Genomic DNA, 11857 nt, shown 5'->3' with positions numbered 1-11857 from the left:
GCCCTGGTGTGCTCCCTCAGCCCTGGTGTGCTCCCTCAGTCCTGGTGTACTCCCTCATCCCTCCTGTGCTCCCTCAGCCCTGGTGTGCTCCCTCAACCCTGGTGTGCTTCCTCAGCCCTCGTGTGCTCCCTCAGCCCTCGTGTGCTCCTTCAGCCCTGGAACTGTTTTCACTCCTTTCTTTCCTTTGCTCTACTTTGGGGCTTGAGGAAGGACTGAGATTCATCTTTTCACAAAGTCAGTGGCTGACCTCTTAACCTTCAAGAACATGTGACTTTCACTTTATATTTTCTTGATTCACCTTGAGGTGTCTACAGCACAACAGAGTGGTATTCCCCCTTATTATGAAGGACAAGACATTCTCTTGAAACCAGAATCTTGAAAAGGGATTTCAGTTCTCATATAGTACCATAGCAACAGGCCTGCACCATCATACTAATCAAATTTTTGAGACACCAGAGAACGGAGCTCCTCTAGAGGCAGGATATGCATTCCGCGAGATGTTACTGTTATTTGTGACTGCTGATTATAAATCTAGATCTAGAGATATGACTATGAGTGTAGATCTTCTATTATGCAAGTAACAGTTCTTCAGTTGAAAATCAGTAGGGAAACAGTGAACCCAACATGTGATCCACCTGAGGAAAGGCCTCAGTCTCCTTTCTCTTTGCAGTTCAAATTCTCTTTACCTCTCATTTGTAATGATGGCGACATCACCAGTCGTGCATCTCTGGTTTGAAACCCCCTTCTCCATAACTTTTGGCCTCCCGTATGAAGCTTTCCCTTCCAGCCCTCTAGTTCACAGTTTCAGCTTTAATCCAGGCTCTCACTTTCAACTCCAAATTGGCTAGTTTCAAAGTACGTTTCCAGCTCTTATCTACACAGATGCTGGAATGAGTTTTCACAGTTAGCACACTCTGCTTGTGGCATTTCTATGACCTCAAGTGGCCCCTTTCAGAAGCTCCTCTGTGCCTTGCAAATGGAGTTGAGGCACCTTTGTTCTGAACTAACCACCTCTGTAATGTGTTCTTCTCTCCATATTTCTATCAGAGCTTATTGGTTTCTACTTCAGTCCTTGAAAATGCTTGCCTTATTTTGTCACATGTCATTCTTTTCCTTCCACATAGAGTACCCTTTTATTTCCTGACATTAAAAAATAAAAGACTTCAGACCACTCCAACCTGGTATTTATAGGGTGTCGCAGAGTAATAGAAGTAATCACCATATAGGACCTTAACTCTGAAATATTCAGTCAATGTTTTGTCTTCCCAACTGTATAGACACAATATTATCACTTTGTAGGATACCGTTGGTTAGTGGAGTGCTATGAATATAATACATACCAAATAAGTATATATTGAGCAAATGAATAGATCATAATCTCTAAAGAAAAAAATGTTTGAGTCATTCACAGTAACCTTCTTTCTTATTTATCATTTTACTTTCTGAGGTTTCATCCACCAGGTTTCAACAATGGTACAAGAGTGATAAATGAGAAATTCCAGAAACAAACTGCTCACAAGTATTACATTCACATTGTTCTGTGCAGTGTGATAGAACCTCACACAGTCTACATCACTCTATCCATGTGTGAACATCATCTACATCAATACATCCACATGTGGATGATAGAGTTGCCCAGCATCACCATCCTGGATATGCTACCCACCTGGTAGTCTCTTCTTGTCTGTCTGGGTATCAGATGGCTTGTCATGTATCATTATACTTGTGTTTAAGAAACTGTTCCTGTGGTGATGTAAGCCTACATTATAAGCCTAAGCCCATGGTGTTCATCTCATTTCACTTTATCACATAATGTTACATTGTATATCAAAAAGGTAAGGAGAGTAGAATAAAATACAATGAAAGGAAACGCTAAACTTTTACTTATTTATTTTTTTGAAACAGGGTTTCTCTGTGTAGCCCTGGCTGTCCTGGAACTCACTTTGTAAACCAGGCTGGCCTCGAACTCTGCCTCACAAATGCTGGGATTAAAGGCGTGTGCCACCACACCCTGCTCACTAAACTTTTTATAGGTTTTAATAAATTACATTATTTTTATTAACCACTTGTTGAACCTAAAATAAATTATAATTATTGTAGTTAGTTATCTATGGAAAACATTGCATGCATGCATGTACACCACACACACACACACACACACACACACACACACACACATAGAGAAAGAGAGAGAGAAGAGAGAGAGAGAGAGAGAGAGAGAGAGAGAGAGAGAGAGAGAGAGAGAGAGATCAGTATATCTGAGATACTAGAATAAACTATGGTCTTAAAAGTATTTCAAGTAGGTAAAGAGAAAATATATTTATTCTAAATGATGCCTAGAAATGAGATTAATTGCTCTTGTTAAATTAACCTGCATAGCAGAAAGGAAAATCTCCAAACACAAGAGGGAAAATTGAAATATACTGGAAATTACACATTCTAAAAAAGAAAAACTAGTTATTGGTGCAGCTATCCCAACTTACAGATGGCTTTGAACCCTGTTTAAATCCTAGATATCTGTCAGGAAGAGTATAGATTTGGCTATTACAGCTGCAGAAGCTAGTTCTTGCCTTTGTCTATAGGGTGAATCCAGGGCTCACTTCCATAAGTGTCAAAAAGCAACTGTGTTCTAGAATTCAACTAGCACAGAGTTCACAGGGTTTTGGGTTACTGTGTTGTAACAAGCGTTAGGGGAAGACATTTGTCAGTATAAAACTATGTGTTTACAGTGTTCAAATCCACAGAAGAAGAGTGGCCTGAGCATAATTTACAGTAGTAGATTCATGAATGTGGTTGAAAACATTTTAAAAATATTTATGCTTTATATTTTTTCAGGTTATATTTTTACCTAAAGCCCCATATCTACCTATTCATGATCTCCCAAAGCATTTTATCATGTCCCTTGCACCACTATGACCCATGATAGTGTCTCAAACATTTTTCTTTTTCATGACCTTTATAGTTTTGAAGATTAATGGTCATGAATTTTTATACTGTCTTTCATTTGGGATTTTCTTCATATTGTTTTTGAATTCAAGTTATGTCATTGTTTAAAAAAAAACAACAACAACAAAAACAAAAAAAAAAAGGCCAGACAGTGGTGTCGTATGCCTTTAATCCCAGCACTTGGGAGGCAGAGACAGGCAGATTTCTGAGTTCGAGGCCAGCCTGGTCTACAAAGTGAGTTCCAGGACAGCCAGGGCTATACATAGAAACCTTGTCTCGAAAAAAACAAAAACAAACAAACAAACAACAAAATAAAAAACAAAAAACAAAAAAAGCATAGAAATAAAATGCAACATGTTCTGGTACATGCTAAATCTGTGATTTAGATGTCCTACCACAGCAAGAGCATTGCTATCAATGTTACTTAACATGCTCTTTGTATTTTGAACAAATAATAACTCCACGACTTTCCTGGTTCACTGCATGTTATCTTTCTGACTTCTCTGTGTCATTATAACACTACTACATGCTTTCTTCATAACCGTCCTGCTCTCGGTACACCAAGAGTGCAAGCTTTCTTCCCAGTTTCTCTGTTCTGTCATGTTAAAGTTTTGTGCCTTTTCTGTGACTGTTCCATTAGATCAGGAATTGTGTGATCATCTCAGGATTTATATGCTGTTATCATATCAAAGGTACATGTTATCTCCATGACTTCTATGTCCCACCATGTCAACTGCCTTGTCTCATCAACCAAGGATATCTTCCTTTTTAATAATGTCTCTATCCCATTGTGCAAGTACATATTTCTCTACTTTCTTGTTCCATCAGGTCAAGAGCATGTACAATGACTTCCCTTCCCTTTACATTAAGTGAACATGTTGTCCCAATGACTTTCCTATCCCATCACCTCAAGGACATATGCAGTCATTATGAATTTCTTTCCATTCACATTGTGTATGCCATCTCCATGACATTCCCACCCCCATCTTATCAAGGTAACTGATGTCTCTATGGCTTCTTTGCTTCTATGGTATCTTCTTATTTGTTCCCTCATAACAAGAATACAAGCTGTTACCAGGACATCCCCAGTGATATCAACTTCAACAGGCTTTCTACTCCGAGTTTTGCCATTTTCTCTACAATGAGGTTTTATTCTGTTCTACTCTATTTTTCAGAAGCAAGTCAGTATATACTATACCTTAACAAAATTGGAATATCTAAAATACATTAAAATTTCTTTATATAGAAGATTTTCCTCTAGTACCATTAATGATATAATCATTTACTCATTCATTCATTGACATCTGCTTCTCATTGTATATGACCCAGCATTGTATATGTAATTTTTAAAAACACACAATCTTTTACAACATTTTCCATGTTCATTTTGTAAATTTCCCAGTTCCAGTCATAGACTTAGCCATTTTCGAAGAAGCTTCAAATCTTTTACCTGGAGAAAAACATCAGAAACACTGAGCAAGGTGTTTATTGTACTTGTTAATATTTGGCAAAGTCCCCTTAGCATAAAAGACTGACAAGGACAGATATGTATGCTAACTTGTGCATACACATATAACCACAGATATGTCGAGCTGTAATCATTGCTCATACTACACTAAACATGAGCTCATACTAATCCTACTATGTCTAATGAAGTGATCCCATTTGCTATTCCTGCTCCTGGTTGCCTTCATTTTTCTGTAGCATACCACACCAGTAACGAGAAACCTACTTTCTATCATCTGCCATCCACTTATTTAATGCCAGTGTTATAGGAATTGATTTTAGAATTATTCAACCCTCTTCCCATCGTAGAGCTCTTTATCAATGAGAATACATGGCAATTCAAAGATCTCTTAGCTGTTGGTCTTACAAATTTCCCAAGGGACTTAAATTAACTTCTTTCCCAAATCCATTGCAGTGAGGTTCTTTCATATATAATATGAGTAATAAAGTTAGTCTCTCTGTTTTGGGATTTTTCCAACCTAACGGATGGTTTTCAGAGCTTTCTGTTTCTATTTTTCACATACCCTTCATTTTGTGACCCCTAACTACTGGTCCCTTTTGTGTTTCCATTGCTGTGTCTTTTTGGGTTTTTGTTTGTTTGTTTTTTTGTTTTGTTTTGGTTTTTGGTTTTTTGAGACAGAGTTTGTATGTATAGCCCTGGCTGTCCTGGAACTCACTTTGTAGACCAGGCTAGCCTCGAACCCAGAAATCCACCTGCNGCTGCCTCCCGAGTGCTGGGATTAAAAGCCTGTGCCACCATGCCCAGCAGCATTGTATAATTGAAATCATGTACTGTTTCTTTCATTTCATCTTATCTTACTTAGCTTCAACAGTGAAAGTTCAACCTGGCTTTCCATGAATTCAGTAGCTGGTGTCTTTTTATTATTGAATGATTATCGTTCACGTCTTTACCAGTATGATACCAAGCTGGACATATCTGAGAAGAGGAAACCGACTCGGAGGAGCTGCTTTCTTGAGACTGTGTGGTAGCCAAGCCTGTGTAACGTTTTCTTGACTGCTGATTGATCGGGGAGAGCCTGGCCCACTGTAGGTGGTGACATTCCCAGGTAGACGGGCTCAGAACGTGTGAGAAAAGTAGCTGAGAAGGTCAAAGGGAGTGAGGCAGTAAGTAATATCCATCTGTGGTCTCTCCTTTAGGTTAGTAGTGATAGAAGGGAAATTATCTCTCTCTCCAGTAAATGTAAGATTAGCAATAAATTTGGGTAAAATGTTCTCTATCAAATTGAGAATATTTTGGTGTCTCAACATATCATTTAGCTAATATGCTGGCAGTTTTTAGCATGCTTGGGTATTGATTTTTCAAAGATTTTTTTCAATGTCAATTAATATTTTCTCTTTATATCTGTTGATACTGTTGATTACATTGTTTTATTTTTAGAGGTTAGGACATCTTTGTGTTCCTGGATGAATTTTCACAGTACCCTGGTGTACAGTTCTTTTAAAACATTGTTCATTTGCTACCTTTTAAAGGATTGTTGAGTCTATGGTAAGAAGAGATATGTGAGCTCTGTAGTTATTATTGTTGTGATGGTCTGGAATTGGAGATAGCATAATGCGAACCACATAGAATGAGTTAGAAAATTGTGTCCCAGATTTGATAGCATTTTTTGCACTACATTTTGACAAAATTCTCCATGGAATGGAACTGGGTACATTCATCTCTTTAGAATATTAATTATACAATTTCTTTATTATTCATAATGTCTTTAAAATTCTCATGACTGTAGTGTGTGCTATTATTAGTTAATAAATTAATTGATTAATTGCATTTATCTGCATTATCTGTCATATATTTGTTTCTATTATTCATATTTTATCCTTTTAATATTTACAGGATCATTATATTTTTCTTTAACTCAAGATACTGGAAATTGGTGCTTCATCTTTCTCTCATTGTTTAGATCAGACTGATACCAATTTTGTTTGTTTTTGCCAGATCTAGTTTTCTCATTCTTTGACTTTTTTCTATATTATTTTCCTGATTTATTTATATTGGTTCCTATCCTAATTTTAAGTTTTACTTTTACAGTCATTTATGTTGGGAGATGATGGTGCTTGCGTGCTAGTATGTGTGGAGATGAGAGGGACTCATACTGGAGCTGGTCCTTAGTCTGCTTTGGAGGCAAGCATCTTCACTTGCTAAGCAATCTCAGCAGCCCTATTACTCAAACTTATGATTTTATTTTCCTCCTGCTTGTTTGACACAGTTTTCTTTCTATAGCTCTAGTATCCTAAAACATCAGCATGGAGTTAGTGATTCTGTATATCATATACGTTCTAGTACAGGCAGTACCAACATGTCCTACTGAGCTCTATTTGCTATGCCCCATAAGTTTTAATAAGGTGAATTTTCATTTTTGGTTTGTTCAAAAAAATTCAATTTCTCTAGAAGTTTGATTTTTGGTCCATGTGTTATTTACAAGTAGGTTGTTTAACTCCAAAATATTTGATGCATATCCCACTCTCGCTGTTGTTGACTTGTAGATTAATACCACTGTGGTCTGAGAACATATTTTGGATGATTTTTATTTTTCACATCTGTTATATAGCACTCGATGTCCCAGACTGTGGTTTATCTTCCTAAACATTCCATGTGAGCTGGGAAAGAATGTGTGATCTGGTAGTGATGGAGGGAGTGCTCTTTCAAGGCCAATTACGTCAAGTTCATCGAGAATGTCCTACACTCATTCCTGCCTTTCCTAACTTTTAGTCTTGCCAACCTAGAAATTGCTAACATATTTTAAAATGCTTAACTATAATAGTGGCTCTGTCTGTGTTTTAGTTGTGTTGCATTTTGCTTTATGTGTTTTGAAGCGATGTTGTTAGAAATATGCAGTTTGAACATTGTATGTTACTTGAGAATCAACTCATTTATCATTATCTAGTAACTTATTCTTATCTTTGGTATCCTTTCATGCTCTAAAGTCTATTCTGTTCTGAAATTAATGTGGCTACTCCAACTTTGAGCATGGTGTATCTTTCTCTATTCACATATTTTAATGATTTTTTTGTTAAATATTGGAGACTGAATCCCAGACATTAAACATACTCAAGAAGCCCTTTGCCACAGTTTCACATCCCCAGATATAACATTTCCTTAATTTAAACTTACATTATTCTTTATCATTAAAATGAATTTCTTGCAGACAACACAGAGTTGGATTTAATTTTTATTCATTTGAATAGATCTTTGGCTTTAAATTGGTACCCATATAAAAGACACATATTTGAAGGGACTTGTTTATTGCTTGCTATCAACTTTGTTTTTGTTTTTATTCTTTTATCTGCCTTTCCTGGTGATAACTAAGCATTATATATGATGTCATTGCAATTCCTTTGAGCAGATCAATTTTATTTCATTTAAAAATGTTAATGGGTACTCCAAACTTTGCAGAATGCAGTGAAACAAATCCAGCTCTCCTTCAAATAACACTACATCAGTTCATGTGCACTGCAGCCTTCTCATACTTCTCCCCGATCTCCCATCCCTCCTTAGACTGTTGTCATCTACTTCATTTGTTCTAATTCTATAAGCAACCGGCAGAGTCATTTCACTACTTCTAATCTTAGGTTACTGTGACTTCTCTGCTATGGTGGACTATCACCTGTAGCTATGAGCTAAAATAGACTTTTGCTCTCCTCATTTGTTTTTTGCCTAAACCCATTCTCTTTAAGCCCCTCAGAGTTGGGAACCCCCCAAATTATCCTTGGCTCAGAGAGGTATCAAAAGTCCTTACAGACTCAGCATTTCATCAGCCTCCGAGCCACAGTTCCTATAGTAAAATGATAAGAAACATAATCTTCATGTCAAAAGGTATATGGAGTGAAGTCAGGGAGAAATAGATTCAACCTCCCCAGAGTACTCTCCAGGTCTCTGGATTTTAATAGTGAAGTTGTGAAACTGAAAATTAAATGTATTATGTACTCAGCAAGCTTATTAGGGATTTAGTGGCCAACATATTATTGAGGTCACCTTCTGCACAGCAAATCCCTAAATTTCAATCTCCCAGAAGACAATCCTTCAGCCCAGACTACATAGTTTCATGAATAGTTTAAGCACAGTGGGCCCTGTTTTGAGATCTGAAAACTGAGGAAACTTTCTTGAAATCCAAGTTTCACAATGCTAGTCATGAGCCACATCTGCAGCTGAGTTCAGCCCAAATAACATACTTTGTATGAATGGTTTAAGCACAGTGAGCTCTGTTTTGAACTTGGAGAACTGTGGTGACCTACAAATCCAAGTTTTGCAATGCTAGCCATGAGACACATCTACAGATGAGTTCTGAGGGAGCAAACTCAGGCCCTCTGTGTTGACTTAGGAAAGTTGTCTCCAGCCTCTGCTTCAGAGAAGTAGATGAAAGCAGTTCTTTGTTTGTTTCTTTGTTTCTTTGTTTGTTTGTTGGGAGGGTTGGTTGGTTGGTTTGGGGTTTTTTCTTTGTCTGTTTTGTGCTCAACTGTCCAGAATTTAGGATACTGATGTTCTACACAACCTGAGATCTCTGGAAGATCAAAAGGAAGCCTTACTTTTCTCTTTTCAGGTTTTTCTTATTGAACATGTGGAAATATTGTCATCTTAAGACTTTACCCATCAGCACTGTAATTCCTAATCAACACTGTAATAGTGTAGCCTTTTCTGAAGGAAAATTCATTCATGAACCCTTTGTCACAGTGGTTAACAATAGATCAATCTTCTTTGTCTTTCTTGATCAGGCAAGAACTTCCATGAGATGTGTATACAAAAGCATGTATATGTGTTAAAATGTGTATTTACGTGTATGTGTAAGTATGTGTGTATGTGTGTTTATATTCATACATGTGCACATGTATATGTAGTAAAATAGTGACACTGAAAAACACTCATTAAAATTTATAATAATAATAATAAAAATAAATGGTCTACATATTAAAGCCTGTGGGAAGATATCTGTAAGATGTTACTGTTTGAGCTCAAGCCAACACTAATTAACTTTTAAAAAATATTGGTTGTTGAATTCAAACTTCAGGATTTTAAAACTTCTTCATATATTTTAAATATATAGTCAGATTACAAACAAAAACAACTCTGCCTGGAAAGGCTTCTTAAGAACTAGATTTTAATATTCCCAGAGTTCTCACGATACTTTTTAGGCTAGAGTAGGAGCACATGCTTACTTGGTTAATCACTGGAGGAAGTGAAAGCAAGAGAGTTGGATTTTCAAAATCATCCTCAAATATATGACCAGGATATATTTACTAAGTAACATAATCATAGCTGAGAGTAGACTGGGCAGCTCAACATAGCTTAAGTATCTGTGTTTTCTAAGAAAGGTCCAAATTTTTACCAGGTAGATTCCAGTTTCAAAGTAAATCATTTCACATAGTTGATTATCCCATTGCCAGACACTCCAAGCATCAACTTCCTCACCACTCTCGGAATTCTCAAGCAACCTGTTCCCTGTAAAGATGAATGATATTTTGTGACTGTTGATAAAATAAGAATGCCAAAGATTCATGATGAGTGAGTCAAATATTCAAGTAAAGATACTGAGCTAAGGCTGATCCCTTTCTTTCCAGTCCCAAATATTTTTGAATTCTGGGGGTCTGGTGGGCAGTACCCTAGTCCAGAGGTCACTTTGTGTTATGCTGAAAGACAAATGTCAATTATGTGTCCCTATTTCTCCTGTAAGAACTCATTAGGAGGCAAAGCATGATGTTTTGAGGCAATGATAAGTGACAGTCTTGTCTCATAGCCTTCATTAACTTTCACCCATGCTTATCCCTATGTTTCTTTGGAATGTCCCTTTATAGAGTTGAGTTCTTCCAGGCTGGCTGTGTGATATGCCACAAAGCGTTGTTTACAATGTTGTGCAGTGTCATAGAAAGGCTTGAGATGAGTTAAAGTGTAACGTCTCTTGCTACTGTCTACATAGAAATAACATGTCCCTCATGTTATACAGGGAAACAAAATTGTAGACCTATAAAGCAAACTAGAACTGTCATCACCAACCTGTAGAGCCACAAATACAAATATTGATATTTCAAGCTACTGAGTTTGGTGGTGTTTTGTTACCCAGCATGATTTTAAACAACAGATGATTGATACATCAGTACCATTTATAACATAAAATCATTCAGGAACACATGCCCAATAATAGAATCTTGTGAGTAAAGTCTCATGTACTACTCATACTAAAACAATATATTTTACATGCTTTTAAAGGTGTGTGTGTGTGAGAGAGAGAAAGAGAGAGAGAGAGAGAGAGAGAGAGAGAGAGAGAGAGAGAGAGAGAGAGAGAGAGAGAGAGAGAGAGAGAGAGAGAGAGAGAGAGAGAGAGAGAGAGAGAGAATATGCCACATATGCATGGGTATATATAACAGCCAGAGGGGTTGGATCCCATGAAGTTGTGTGCTTGTTATTTCTGTTTCTGTGTATCTGTATGCATTTATGTATCAACAAATTACATTTCCACACAAGAAATACTGAAAAAGCAAAAAACAAACAAACAAACAAAAAAACAAAACAAACAAACAAAAAAACAAATATTACCGGTAGTTCTTTTCAAATGCTAAAGTGAACGATGCTTTAACATATGTGTGCATGTTTTTACCCTCCAAATTGTTAGAGCTCAAACAATGGGAAGAGAGAGAAAATGAAGAGGAAATTAATATTCCAGACAGATAGCTGTATATTTCTATTCAGTTTTTCAAACTTTGAGTTGGTCCCTTTGCATACTAACATGATTGGAAACATCTGAGAGACTCTCTCTGCACTTGTCATTGTTTGTAAAATCTGAATGAATGAGCATCTAAATGAGGGTGCATAGTTTATTGATGTCAATAAATGTTTTCATCACCATAATGTGTCATTTGTAATTTGTATTTGCTTTTTCTTCTTGATTCGTGGTGATCTTTTTGCAAAACAGTTTTTGTGACACAATAGGCACTCAGTGTCCATTTGGTGAGTCTATGAATGAATGGCTGAAATACTGAGAATGACGGAATGTATGTCAGATGCAGGAGAGATGCTCAAATAAAACAATGGCTCTTTTCCAATCACACTTGTCTAGCAAGAGGATGTGATGGGAGGCAGGACCAGCTGCTAGTTGGATCTATCCCAAAGTAAAGGGGTTAGCTGTCTATAGTATAGCTATATGAGCACCACAGAGGTACTGTTCTTCTTCATAAAACCATTTAGTAAATATTTTGGGATTATGAAATACACTGTGTCCAATGCTACATTGCTATAAATAAATGACTCCAGTGGTACACTGAAAAGAGTCTCAAAATTTTTATGTCACCAAGGAACTCAAGTCTTTAGAATAATGACTCTCATATATTCATGGATGCTTGAATATGATTAGGATGAAACATTCAAGCTAGATCAATTATATATATATATATATAT

Source organism: Mus pahari, chromosome 1 (genome assembly GCF_900095145.1).
Source record: "Mus pahari chromosome 1, PAHARI_EIJ_v1.1, whole genome shotgun sequence".
NCBI classification, from domain to species: domain Eukaryota; kingdom Metazoa; phylum Chordata; class Mammalia; order Rodentia; family Muridae; genus Mus; species Mus pahari.
The sequence above is the reverse complement of the archived record's forward strand: the minus strand, read 5'-3'. Positions refer to the sequence as shown.